General features: G+C 37.8%; 1 long non-coding RNA gene across 1 annotated transcript; it reads left to right on the forward strand.

The window, feature by feature from the left end:
* Window positions 1-9,445: 9,445 nt before the first annotated feature.
* LOC147235260 (uncharacterized) lies at window positions 9,446-12,020 on the forward strand. Its single transcript, XR_015104386.1, has 4 exons — window positions 9,446-9,670; window positions 9,802-9,857; window positions 10,025-10,164; window positions 11,714-12,020. It is a non-coding gene; the product is annotated as an uncharacterized LOC147235260 (long non-coding RNA).
* The last annotated feature ends 298 nt before the right edge of the window (window positions 12,021-12,318 follow it).

A 12,318-nucleotide genomic window follows, 5' to 3' on the forward strand; every position in this document is an offset into this window, starting at 1 on the left:
TGCTATGGAAAAAAATGTAATCTATATATATAATAAATGAGAACAGGGGTTCAATCAATGGAGCAGATGAAAATGTATTAAACATGGCAGTGGTGCATAATTATCCATATAATATGGCCTTTATAAAAATGGCTGGATATCTCCTTATGTTTTTATAATAGCCATATATAACATTCCCCCTGTCAGGGTGTTCATGATGTAGTTTTCTACCATTTGAGTGTTTCAATGGCATGTTTTTTGTATCTTCTGATGTGCTAATAGAATAAGGTTACAGATCTGAGGAGATTGTGCAACAAATGGCCGTCTCCCAATTGTGTCCCACAAAGTTGTGGCGTGAGTCAACATTTTTCCCGTCCTGGATTAAAACAACATGATAAACAGCAGGAGAAATATTTAACATTGTGTAAAACAGATTTGTGTCTTTCAGTGGTGAAAAGGGAACTCCTCTGTTACTCCATCAGGCTTTTATGCATTCCATTTTTTATCAATACACAATGCAAATCACAAAAAAAAACATATCAATATTACTATACATTTTCCTAAATAAATGAAACCTAGCTTTCCTTAAAAGAGAACTCTGTAGATATAGACTGGATTTTAGATCAGCGCTTTAGTCTGAAAACAAATTGATTGATGAATGAATTAGAAAAAAAATACGTATATATATACATATATATATATTGTGTCCCCAAAAATTGGGACAAAAACTCCTCAGCAAAAAAAAAAAATCCACTCAAAAAAGATGAATGTATATGCTTTACATTTTATATACTGACATGTATTGTATAACAATTTTAGAATTTTCCCTGACCAACAATTATATCAATAATTATTAATATATGAATTGTTATATTGAATCAACAGTACAAGAAAAAAAACTGAAAAAACTTTCCTTCTTCCAACTTACTTTAAATGATCCAAATTGCATGTTGAATTTTCATAAATGTTTTGTGAAGATCTGCCTCGCTTTATCGAGGGCACAATTTTCCGCTTCAGAGAAACATCTTTTAGGTCAATGCATTCATCATATGTCACCTATTTCTTTAGAATCTTCTTAAATTACTTTTGCTACATTGCACATTGCACAGTTTATGTAATATGACAATTTCCAGGGAAAAAGTGATTATTGTTAATCTTTACTTTGAACTCAGTTACTTTGCAACGGTGTGTGAGAGGAATGTAAAATAGCAGATATAGAAATTTTGTGTTTTTTTTTTGCTTAAAAATATTTCTCACACGACTCTCATTTTTTGATTGAATTCCATTTGTGCAAAAAAGAGGGAGATGAAAATAAAAACCCTGACACGTTGAACCGTGTTAACAGCGTGCCAACGTCGAAAAGGTCAGAGGTCACAGTTATGGCTCTCCTGACCGGAGGACTTGTGACCCTGCAACTCGTTCCACGGTCAACAGGAGGGCTGTGATGAAGCTGTGTTTGCGTGTGTGCGTGTGTGTGTGTGTGTGTGTGTGTGTATGTCCATGTGTGCAATCTGTAGCTGTCTTTGCTTGCAAAACTCTCAGGAACAGCCTGCACTTGTGTCGTGTGAAGTCATGCAGTTGGTAACAACAAGTTTCTGGAATGACGCATTAGCTCAGATTCCTGAGGAGTGCACATCACTCCGCCGCTCTTAAACATGTTTCCACCTCATGCAGAGAAAATGAAAAAAGCCATATCTCATTTAACTGATTATTTCCCGACACACGCACTATAGCCAGTAATCTGTGTGTGTGTGTGTGTGTGTGTGTGCTGCTTTGTTCCAATATCCATGGATCCATCCTAATCCCGCTTCCAGTCAGCGCTGCTTGGCTTTTGCGCCGTGGCTCTTCCCGGCCACCGGTCCCCCCTCGACCCCCCTGACCGGGGCCCCTGCTGCGCCGCCCGCCGCCCGGCCTCGACCTTTAGCTACATACCAGAACACATAGCAGCCGGGACAAAGGGCAACCGCACAGCAACATATAAACACAGTGATCGTGAGCGGGCCGGGTTTGTTTTTACGCGTGCCGGGTTAAAAATGTTATAGGAAATACTTGATGAAGGTGTGCGATGGGAGGAGTTATATAACTGCGGCAATGTTTTTCTTTGCGGTAGCAGATAATTCCCGCAGAGACTTCACGGTGGACTGCACACACTTACGCATATACGGTACATGTTTCAAACTGTGGTAGAAAAAAACACTCAAATCCTTAAATAAATATAAAAAAAAATACTGCAAGTTGATATTGTTACTTGAGTAAAGGTACCATTTTTTTTATGAATGTTTGACTCTTTTTAAAAGTTAAGGTATTCATCACGCAAACGGTTATATTACTATATTATGCTGGTTGTTTTTAACAAATACATTTAAACATGGGAACCTTATAATGCTGTAGCTTATTTATACTGAGACCATTTTGGACAAAAATGAGGTAGATTTATGGTATTAGTAGTATTAGCAGTACTGCAATTAATATTTTAGCTCTTTTTGTGATACATCAGGATCCCAAGGGGGAAAATGCACATAGCACATAGCAAAGTGGAGAAGAATCAAAATAGAACTTGATATAAAAATTAAAATAAAACAGAAAATAATCAAATAAAATAAAATAAAAAAGAATGTAAAAAATTTTACAATTCAGAATGAATAGATAAATACATTAATGCTATGTAAAAATCTAAAAATAAAAATATATGTAACATACATACATGTGTATTTAAAAGTACATGTATATGATTACATATAGTATTTATGTGTATAAATTTTGATAAGAAAAATGTCCTTGAAAGTTTTTTATTCCTTAATTAGAATAAGATCAGTGGTGTATAGAAAAATATAAGAATGTATCTAATTCATCAGCTAGTATTTGCCAGTGAATGTGAGTTATAACATCCACTGGCAAGTACATTGGGATTTATAACACTATAATAATCTATCCCTCACTACCCTACTTTTCCTTGCTTTAAACAATATACTATTCAAATCCCTGCTTTTGTCACAAGAAGGTAAAGATTTTTCTCTTTCTGAAGAGGCTGCTTCAACGGTGACTCACCATCCTGCGCAGATAACAGAGGAACTCATGTTTAATTCATTTGATTTCAGGTCAATTTTGTGAAATAAATCCCCCAGTGAGTTGATCGTAAATTGTTGTAACGAGGGTTTTAGCCATGGGCCTCTAAATAATAAGAAGCCGGATGTCAGAGGCTAATAATCGTATTTATTCACGATAAAGGCAATACAATGACTGTCTGTCTCAAAGTTAAATTTGACAATCAGTTGCCACGGAAATGACTGGAAACGCAATTATCATACTTGCTTGAATTTTAAAATGCATTGATCGTAACATATCATTCATAAACGCTGGCATGCGGAGTAGCGTAAGTAAAAGATCAGGAATGTCTGTAATTATAGCAAAATATAAAGTTAAACAAATAAATCCAGGGCTTGTCAAGCTAATGCTGAAGCTAACAAGAGTTGTTCGTTTAAGCGGTAATAAATACTTCATAAACAGCCACGTTGCCATTGCAATACATCAGCCGTACAACCTCCAAGGCATGAAATATGCGTTCAAATACGTCAAACGAACGCAAATACATTTAACAAGAGAGGCGGAAGCAGCGTGACACCTCTGTCTATCATGTGAGACGGGATCAGGGCACTGCAACAGGAACAACCGCATTGTGCTTTTCTAACCTGCGCAGCACAACATGTTTCATACTTTTACTTCTTCATAATAAAACAACAACAACAACAACAACAACTCAAAAAAAAAAACCCAACACAACTCTGTGTCTGAGACTCCATCGCAGCTCAGTGGAACAAACACCCTTATTAAATTTAACCGTGAAACCGCAGGGCTATAACAGAGTTTGAGAACAAACTGGATCTGTAAATATTCCAATCACGAGGCAGGCGGAATGCACGCTAAACATGTCTTGTGTACGGCTGCAAACAAACGGGGAAAAGTTTGCACGACACAAAACCCGAATATACACTGGGGGGGGGGATGAGCTGAGTCATGTTAGTTCCTTCCACTCAGCCACATAGTTCACTGAAAGACTTTTTGAGAAATGCGCTTAAACAATGAAATCCCACAATTGGAGACGCGGAGACATCGGCATGTCAGGTCCCTGTACGGTTCAGTTGACCCTCCTCTGGAGGAAACGCGTCAGTCAGGGACTTGCTCTTCCGTCCGATTTCACAGACACGAAAGTCCATCGACTGGTCTTGTCAGGGAGAATTGATGTGCTCCTCCAAAAAAAAAAAAAAATATATATATATATATATATATATGTGTATAAAATAAGATAAAAACGGGAACCTCAATCATGTTTGACATTGGATCTTTGAGGATCTTTGATAGAGATACTGTATCAGAAATTTACTTATTTTGCTCTCTTTTTGTTTTGCATCTTTATTCCCTTTTTTTTAAAAAAAAAAAAACACTCTCTGCATTAATTATAGATTTATTATTGATTCTGGCTGTGTCGGCCTCTTCCACCCCAAGCCTTTTTTGACCCACTATTAATTGAAATCTCCAAACTTAGAAAATGACTTGAGCAAACTTTGTTTTTCCTATTCTGCTGACGCTTAATTTTTCATAATCAAAGAGGGTATTCGGTTTACACAAATTAACAAAAATAAATTCTTTACATGCATTCCTCTTTTTTGATCTTACAGCATAATCTGAGGTGTTCTTGTGGCGATATACCATAATCATTTGGTGTATCTTTCATTAGCTTGAGGTCTGTATTTTGAATAATTTAGCATTTAGCATGTATTACCATAACTTGACATGTTTTAAGGGCTAACTTCCACAAATGAGCACATTATAAATGCATTAATGACATTTGCAATAGGGATCCTAAAACCTCCCATTGCGATAATGAGGTGTCTTTCCAAACCAGCGATAGCAAGTAACGCCATTTGATATTTAAATAACGCATAAATGAATGAATGAATAAAAATGAAAAGCTTTTGAAATTATTATGTAATATAGAGCCTACCTTTAATTTACTTTGGCTCATTTTTTTATTGACAAATCCTGCATATTTTTATTCTTACCCTCCACACTCCCGATGATCCCTTTTTTTCGTTATGATAGCTTAACCTCTGTGAGCTTCCGGAGGGGAGATTAGGAGCAGGATTTGCAGTTGAAGAGGTAACTAATGTGAAGTAGTAACTTCTCGTATCCAGCTGGCCGTGAACGTGTCAGCAGTAACTGACAGTATTGTTTTGATGAGACGCCACAGAGACGAGGCAAATCCTCCGGCAGCCATGCTGAGAGTTAATTGACCTGATGGAGCTAAAAGCTAAAAGCCGTGAATGGCCATCGCGTCAGCCTAATCCCTTGTACATTAAACAAGGGCTCATGCCGGTAAATAAACAAAAATATTGACCAATCCTCCTAATTCACATTAAATGACCTTTTAATATCACAATATATTTATCTGTGTAAGTCCAGGCTGGTCGTGGATGTCATAAAGTTTAGATGAGTGAGTTTAGTTTACACCTGCAGTTGTTTTAAGAGGGTTTTCTTTCCTCATTAGATGGATTGCAGGGATTTTGCTTCAAATGTGTTTTAGATTACCTTTAACAACATTTAAAAAAAATGTTTTTGCAATTCAAATTCATTTCATCACTCAAGATTGTCTATGGGGTTATGTGATTTCCATGTGCATGTGCATGTGTGTTTTGTGTGGGTTTGACTGAATGACATGCACGATATTTTAACAAAAAATACATTTTCTGACACCCGTTTTGATTCATCAAAAAAAGTTATAGTATCATTATTATTATTATTATTAGTAGTAGTAGTAGAGGTATTTGTATTAGTAGTAGTAGTAATAGTAGTAGTGGTAGTAGTAGTAGTTACTATTATTATTATTATTAGTAGTAGTAGTAGCAGTAGTGTTGTGATTACTATATTATTCTTCTTCTTATCATTATTTTCTCTAATGAAATATTGTTATTTCTTTATTATTATATTATTTGTGGTAACATTTAAAACAGTATTTATATACCATATTTTTACATGTAAAATGAATCATATTTAAATTTAAAAAAACTATCAAGGACCAAAAAATGAATGAAAAGTAAAATAAAAATGACAATCCACACAATAGCTCAGGCCCTGCATTTCTGTATATTAAATCGAAACATGCATTTAGAAAAAAAATTAGCCAAGTTTTTCCCTTTGTTTCATGCTCCCTTAATATATGAATTTTAAAAAGTTTCTATATATTAGCCGCAATAATCAACAGTTTCCCTGCCTGATGGCTCAGAGATATTTTCTTATGCTACTATCTATTACAAAAGGCGACCTGAGCTTCGCAAGGATGTGCCGCACTGACCTTCTCAGACAAAAGGGGATGTGGGGGGGAGGGGAGGCGGAATATTGAAAGCGATTGAAGTGCAGCCAACGGCGAGTGACAGGATCAACCTGAGTATTTCCCCAAATGAGTTGATCTAATCTGGCGGTTGGACCAGGTCAAGGGATTAACCGGGTGTTGTTCGCCGGCCATCCCGTCTGACCTCGATATAACTAATGTGGCTGAGTCTTTAAGAAGAACTGTCGGCGCGTTCGGACACACGAACGGTCTGATGAGGACACACCATTTATCAAAATCTTAAGGAAATCACTCGGGGGCGGTTAAAGACGAGCTCACCTGCGGTCTGAAAGCCACTTGTCTAAATGCTACTAAACAGGATCATTAGTTCCCCTGCCTCGCTCTGATCTGCCACCTCCCAGAAACGGCATAAATCAACGTTTCGGGGATAACAAGGAATCATTAGCTCTGGGGGATTTGACTGATTCCTGCTCGTATTTAAGTTTATTCCATTCGCGCCACCCTTTGGTGCTCTATTCCTTTAAAAGGAAATGAAGCCATACCGCGTGTGCCTCCGAAGCATACCGAGCTATGTGAATAATGCATCGATCTCAGCCATACAGTATCACAGTCCGCTGGCATCCTGCGCATGATTGGACACAAACCCGGTGAACTTGGAAGTCTCCGCTAACACTCCCGGGAGAGATTATCCGCCAAGAAACTCCATTTTCCAAGTACAATGTCATTTCCTGACAAAGGAAAATCACTGGAATAGCCAGACGTTTGACTGGAGGAACCCGATGGCGAGCGCCCGTGCCCTTGCGGGAGACGGCTGTGTCTGATGGGCCTTAATGTGGTCCATGTGTTGACGGAGTGTGGCACGCAGCTGGCCTCGTCTTCGCCGGCAACTATTGACAATTTCCTCAAGTATGTGCGAGATGCACACGGGGAAGGACGCTCTGCTGCGCGCACGCAAACGACAGCGAAAAAACAAAAAAACACACGACGGATTCACAGACACGCATGCATGACATATGCAGGTGCTATAAGATTTGTGCGTGAGGGAGAGGAAAAAAAAATATATAAACACACATCAGACGGCTTCTTATGCAGATGTTCGGATGTGTGAAGCATTTATGATTCAACAATCCTCTTTCAACGGTTTTAGCATATATTGCTTAATCTCACCGTTGCCTGCGGTGAGGAGTGTTTCTGTCCGATGGCGTGCAAAGAGCATAGTGGTTTAAAGTTCTATATTTAGGATGGATAATACGTTTATGTTTGTACGTCACTAATTTTTCTATTTATTAATTTGTGTCTTCATTTGTTTATTTATGTGCTCATTTATTTATCTATGTATGTGCCTTTTTATGTATGTATGTAGGTATATATGTAAGCATGTATGCATGTATGTATTTGTTTATTGGTTTTTCATCTGTGTATGTTTGTATGTGTGTATTTATGTATTGATTTATGTATGTATGTATGTATTTATTTATTTATTAATTTATTTATCTATTTATTAACTTGAATACTGGTGATTCTGGACAAAAAGAATAAGCCCGACATGAGTTTTGACCCATAAATCCTGGGGTATTTGTTTTAACAGTGTTTCTCTACATATTGTTGCAGGTACAGCAGTAGGAGCATTATTTATTTACACCTGTCACTGTGAAAACCTTTTGATTTAGGTTCACAAACACCAGACATTAATCAGCAAACAACTGAGAAAGCGATTTAGATTTCACTTAACCTTTCTTTAAAATTCTTTGAATACATGCTATGCACTGCAGCGTAAATTGGACGGGGATTTGTTTGTAATAAAATGCAAACGGACACTCTCACTTTGAGATTTTATATTCTCATGGAAGAGATTTCTATCCAAGTCACCTGGGTCTCTGGATGAATGATTCTGTCTGCTCGCAGTTAATAAACTGTTACCCTGCGATCAATGATGAAGCTTCTGCTTTCATTGGGTTTTGCGGCACAATTCAAATGTAAAATCTCAGCATCGTCCGGGCTGCCAACTCATGCTTTACATTCACATTGACTCACGTTGACAAGTTGAAATTCATGAATATTTCTATTATTGAAAGGAAATATTTAGGCTTGTGGTACAAAGTGCCTATTTCCTTTTTGACCATATATGGTCAGTCTCGAGCTGGTTTCTATATTTTCCATATATATCAATAACCTCAAGACATTTGACCTTTTTTACCTTGCCTTTTACATACCTTAAAGATGAGTATATAAATGAATTATAAAATCATAAATATATATTTTATTATTTCATTTTTTAATTTATTTAATAATTAATAAATTATTAAATTATTTCATTATTCAATTCTTTAAAACACTTCAATCAAGATGAAGTAAGGGCATTCTTACCATCAATATTGCGCCTAAAATGAGGATGCACAGGCCAATGGGACAGTTTACCATGTTTATGTGCACCGAGATTTGCTGTTTTTCCATTGTTTTTCTCTGGAAATGTATTTTTTGAGACATTAACAAGCTGGTGTTTTGTACTCAGATCAGTGTCATCTACCCTGATTTTCATGCTGTTGGCATGATTTCTGAAAAATGACATAAAAATAACAATGACGCCAATGTCAATGGGGAGTCGGAGACTAGGGGACAGATTGAGCGTCTGATTTTTTCACGCGTAACAATTGCCTCAAAAATGATTACAAAACATGATATTTAATTCTGAGGGGAATTAATATATTCATGCATCCTCCCCCCACGATTCCCCTGAACAATGCAAAGGAACGCTCCGTAACTGCAATCACGGTCACTTCGCACTGCAACGGTGATTCCCGGACGTCTAAATTATTGGGTAACTGCTGAGCATAAAGCCAGGACATGATTACAGAGGAGGCGCTGAATGAGTTCATTAGGGAAAGATTTCGTCATGTTTGAAGAATCAAATCTATACAGAAACCAACCCGAGGAAAAAAAATCCTTCCAGTGCCTCCATTTCCAGTGCGAAGAGTTAAGTAACACGTAAGTGACGGATGAATGTTTGCATTGACGTAGTAAAACGCTGAACCGTATCCAAAAAAGGAACCAGTGTTTGTTGTTCCACTCCGAGTGCTAATAAGCATCAGTAGCTTGGAAATCCTAGACGGCTCAGCGTTCATCAGTCTCCCTCTGCCTCTCTCTTACAAGGGATTAAGTTGTCAGGTTACATTGAACCCTGAGCACCCGACACCCAGACAAGAGCGTCTTAAGGTGCGGGTCCGCTATATTTATAACTGCGTTGGGAGAACTTCCGCTCTCGCCGCCTCCTTCGGCCAGATGACATGAATAAGCTTCTGTGCTGCTGTATTACATGGATGCTGCGGATTCATCATCGGCGGAGCGGTTGGTGAATATGTTCATCTGCACTATATCCAAAGAATTGTATGATTTGATTATTTGTGTGTGTGTGTGTGTGTGTGTGTGTGTGTGTGTGTGTGTGTGTGCAGCTGTTAACAAGGTTGTCTCCTGGCTAGACTTTCCAAAGAATTACATAATAGGCCTTAACCCGAAAGACCTCCAGACAGAAGAGGTAACCTCTCATGACATCACCACACACGCATGCATCTATGCACGCGTGCATGTACACACACACACACACACACACACATGCAGTAATTTCAGAGTGCATAATCCCATGCTTCTCTCCCTTTGTTGCACGACTGTTTCCCACTCCTGCTTCCACTTTCTCCTTCTCAGTTCGCCTCGCAGCCCTACGGCAGTTCCAGATAGGAGCCGGTGTCTATTTCAGGAGCTCGAGGCCGGCCAAGTCTTGGCTGCAATGTGTTAAGCACATCATGAAGAAGAGAGCCCTTGAGATGAGATGCATTCTGCTCGAGGTACAATGGTGGTGGTGGTAGTGGAGTGGATGCATAATAACGCAACCTCTCTTCTTGAATGTATGTGTCATTTCTGAAAATAAAAAAAAAAAAACTTATTAAATGGAATCAGGAGCAGAAAATTAGTATTAAAAAAAACGGAAAAAAAAACACCAGACGTTAATAATGGGAATTATCAATGGGTTAAAAAAAAGCCTGTATTATTTAAATGTTTTTTTCTGACGATAGGTTGAATGCGACATTAAAAACTACTGTTTCGAAAGAGATTACTCTCAGTAAAAAGTAGAAAAATGTACGCAGTCCATTCAATGAGTTTTAGCCGTATCACCGTTGATGCTGATTCTTGGCAAATTTAGGCAAATAAAGACAATTCGTGCGCACGTTTTAACTCCACTTCCCTTGCAGTTTTTGCTAGCGGGCGCCCAGACACATCCCCTTGCCGCTCACTTGCCAGGAACAACATTTCTTTCATTTAGATCCACCTTACAGGGATTCTTTTCAGAAAACCTGTCTGGAGTCAGGTGATGAAGTATAAACAACTGTCAAACTACCGGCTTGCGATGGGTGAACTTGTTCTGCTTGCAACATTCATCAGGGCACAGCAGCTTTGGTTGCATTTGTCTTTTAGTACCCTGGCAATGATCCCAATTGCCGATACAAATTGTTAACTCTCCCCTGGGATCACTTTAGACTTTCAGATTATGCTAATAAATGTTATGTTAATAAATGCCACAGACCAAACACTCCTCGGGACTCAAATATTTCAACCAAAAACCGGTGTCGGAGTACAGCTGCTACCAAATGTCATTAGACATGGAGCAGACTTATCTTTTAGATAGTAAGCTGGAAATGATGCTTTTTCATTATCTTTTGTCGTGAATACAACACACAGGCTGTGCGATGCAGGTGCAACTGCAGATCAAGAGGGCCGTTTCAGCAGGCAGCCATGTTGTGTTTACAAAAACGCCTTTGCAGAGTTGTGCGCTCCTGTTCCTGTACCTCTTTTCCTTGCATTTAGAGCCTTAATGTGCTTTACTTTAATGTCATTTTATTATATTGTAGCTTATTATTTTTGTTTTTAATTATCGATAATATAATTTTGTCACTTTGGCTTCATTCTTGTTATTTGTTTTAATGAAGTGATGTCTATTCCTCTGTAAATATTTCAGCATTTTCATTGGTAGATTGTTTGTATAAAACCCGCTTCCAAAAAAAAAAGTTCAGACGTAATATACACTTAGATTCGCAAACTTTAGAGAAGTGTGTCAATACACAGGGTAACAAACATTTAATCCAATATGTGCCTACAATTATTGAAAAGAAAACAGCTTATCAGTTTGAGACACGTTATGTTGTCTCTTAACCGTCACATACGTTGAATTTTCATATCATTGCATTCGGTTTAAATTCATGTTTGATATCGTGTATTACTCAGGGTTATAGATTATCCAAGCTTTTCATGACGATAAGTCTTTTCACTGGGACACCTTTTACCTTTACCGCCGACAGAAAATTAATATTTCACTATATCACATGATTTGGTTTTCAGACATTTTCCCTCATACTGTACCTGGAAGAAGAGCACGCAAGAAGCCGAAAGGAGAAATTGATCTTCATTTCTAATAAAACATGACTCAATATAACGAACAGAAACCAGATTCAGATTCACATTCAAAGCGTTTATTGTCACATGTACAGTGTAAAAAACTTGTTTCCTGTACAGGAAAATTCCTACTTTGCTGTCCGCAGTGTATTTGGATATGTATTGATAGGAAGAGTAAGCAGCATTTACATCTAAATTAAATAACGGTTCACTGAGATATTTGATTTTTTTTCCGTTTTCCTCCCACGGTCCAAAAAACATGCAGCTTATGCATTGGAGATACTTTAATGGATAGTCCGCCCCCCCCACCCCCACACACACACACACACCAAAAAAAAAAATCCTTGATTGCTGTATAAGTGGTATAGATACTAAATGAATGAATGATGAGATATTTGAACCAAATATCCCAAGGAAACTATGAACTTGAACGTTTTTACAATATGGTCTAATATTACATTAGGAAGTGACGAGTTCAGTGACACGGATTGGATTTTAGTTCATTTTTCTTTGGACCCTCCAAACCCCTTCTGAAAAAAACAAAAGAAAAA

Source organism: Fistularia commersonii, chromosome 3 (assembly GCF_037954325.1).
Source record: "Fistularia commersonii isolate RoL2024-O1a breed Wild chromosome 3, RoL_Fcom_v1.0, whole genome shotgun sequence".
Lineage (NCBI taxonomy): Eukaryota > Metazoa > Chordata > Actinopteri > Syngnathiformes > Fistulariidae > Fistularia > Fistularia commersonii.